Source organism: Arachis ipaensis, chromosome B03 (assembly GCF_000816755.2).
Source record: "Arachis ipaensis cultivar K30076 chromosome B03, Araip1.1, whole genome shotgun sequence".
NCBI lineage: Eukaryota > Viridiplantae > Streptophyta > Magnoliopsida > Fabales > Fabaceae > Arachis > Arachis ipaensis.
The window spans coordinates 27,992,655-27,995,635 of NC_029787.2; positions in this window are offsets into that span (position 1 = coordinate 27,992,655).

Below are 2,981 nucleotides of genomic sequence, written 5' to 3' on the forward strand. Positions count from 1 at the left end.
ATGAAAGAAAAGGAGCTTGTTGGTAGAGGATGGTGAAGAGGAAGGTGAGGAGATGGTAGATGGGGGAATGGTGAGGGTGGTGAGGATGGAAGAGGGTAGATAGTAGAGGATATGAGTAAATCAGTAAATTTATATTTTATAAACGTTTTTTTAATGTTTTCTATTAATAAGGATTTAATTACAAAATCTGATATGAAATAAGAATTTAATTGAAAAGAAAAAGTATAGAAATCTAATGAAAATTAAAAAAAATATAGAGATTGAAAGAGTAATTAAATCTTTCTTTTCCCTAATTGCATTCCATTGCCACCACCCAGGTGCGCACCCAACATCATCCACTGCATCATCGTTACCACCGTTAATACCAAACCACCTCTTTCTTTTGCCCTATTCCATCTCTCTTCCACCACTCCATTCTACCATCTTCACCTACTAATATCACTAGCATCTTCATCACCACCATTTAGGAAATATTCATCTTAAATTAGAACTGATATTGTGAAACTTTCAAAAAACACAAGAATACCAAGAAAAAAAAACAAAAAATATAAAAGCAAAAAATGATACCATGAAGAGGAGGATTAAAAAAGAGAACAACAACACAAAACTCAAAGAAATAGAAGATGGGTCAGTCGTGACATTGGCCAGTCGAAGGTAGCGATGCTCGAGAAGACAAGAGATGGTAGACCTTAAGGCGCGATGAATCATGGACGGTGGATTTCGAGACTTGGTGAATGCAGATGGCTGATGTCCGGACACGATTAATGACGAACGATAGAGTAAGAGCTTGTGTGGAGAATGAAAGCGTTGTGAATGTTGAATGGAGTATGAGAGATTGGTTTAGGATTTGTGGGGTGTGATTGCTGTAGTGTCGTGTGCAATAACGGAGACTTAGGAGTAGTAGCGAGTGAAATGAAAATTGGGGTTGTAGTAGTAGTGCCTGTAGACTGTAGTGGAGGTGGGGATGACAGAAAAGGTGAACAGAGTGTAATGGATGAAGGATGAGAAAAATATGATAGATGATGGTGAGAGAAAAAGGATAAATTAATAATTTTATATATGTATAAAATATATGTAATTAATTTAATAATTAATTTTTAGTATACATGGAGAATTTTGTATATATACCAGGTGAATCAAAGACTTTTAATTGTGTTGCTTTATTTTAAAATTCTAATTTCATAATTTCTTATGTGATAGAATGGTTGAATAATATGAGAAGAAGATAAAATAAGTAATTTAAAAGGAGGAAATTTATGTGCAGTTAATTTTACGTAAATTTTACATAAAGTAGATAAAAATTTAGTCAAATTAGTCAATTTATTTAATGATCTTTAACTATCAACTTTATATAAAATTAACTGTACCTGATTTTTTATAAATTTAAAAAGAGAAAGAGAGAGAAAGAAAAAGGCAAATTAAGAAAAAAAAAAGTGCTTGACTAAAAATATATATTAGTTAAATTCTTAATTAAAATTTAAGGAGATAAAACGCTGCCACCTTTACCGTGTGACTATTGCTTCAATTGAATGATTTGAAGTTGTATGTAGAACTTTTTATTTTTAATATTGGAGTAGTAGTGGTGTTTTTTTAAAATGTGGATTGTTGGGGTGTTATACTCAAATGTGAAATCGTTTAACTAGAGAAGTAAAAATTGAACCGTCCGATTTATTAGAGGTATAAAAATCGGATCGTCCGATTTCTAGAAGTACACAAATCGGACCGTCCGATTTGTAGAGGTACATAAATTGGACCGTCCAATTTCTGAGAGGTACACAAATCGGATCATCCGATTTGTGTTAAAAAAAAATTTAAAAATTTGAAGTTCAGAAATCGGACCCTCCCATTTGTGTACTTTTCACAGTTTTAAAAAACACAAAAAATTATAATATTAAAGTATATCATCACTTCTACTTCCATATAAAAAAAAATCCGATTTTTTAAATGTATTGTGAGTTTTTGTTCAATTTCTTTGTCGAGAATACTCCAATATGAATGTGAACGAGAAACCATTATAATATTCTAATGTCTTTTAATTTATAGGAAAATATTTTTAAAAAATTGGGTAAAATAATTATAATACTTTATTTCCCCAAAAAAAATGTATAATAAAGCGATTCAGTTAAAAAGCTTAAAAGTTAATAATTGAAAAAAAACTCGTTTTTGCGAGTATCCTACCCGCCCCTATAATTATTAAAATCTAACAAATAAAATTAAATTTCAAAACTTATATAACCATTATCACATACATAACATAAATTAAAGTAAAAACTTAAATATGATACAATATAATCATTTTACTAATTATTTTATATATTACATATATTTTATATTAAAATTATATATTTATATATAGGTAAATTCTACCCAACCCTCTCTAAAATAACATGTAATTTATCATTTTTAATATGTTAATTTTTTATTGTTGATATTTTAATTTATTATACTAATAACTTAAAATTTATCTCTTTCTCATGAGTTTTACTCCATTTTAACATCATTTGCAATAATGAATTTTTATTGTTGCAAAAATTAGAACTTACACTTACTGTTATAAAATTATCAAATTGAAAGGAGATGTACTTTTAAATATGATATTGTACCAAATGTTATTATAATAACAATTTTTTATACATATGAAGGATGAATTATTTCTTTCCTTAAGAATGATCTTTCTTTTTTTATTTGGCCACTGTTTCTTTTATCAAATCGAAACCTTGAAAAGTCTCTGAAACTGTACCTAAAATACCTTCGTGCTGAGATGGGTTTTCTATGCTTTAATTTGTTCTAGCTATATAACCTAATTAATTGTTAATTAGAACCAATGTTTAAGTTAATAAATTTGTAATAGTTCTTCAATAATTTCTTTTATCGATATTATTCCTAACAGTGTTTTTTCTTCGGCGAAAAAGATTTACAGAAGAGTTTCTATATTAATATTTTAAAAATTATATCATGATATATTTTAAATAATAATTTAA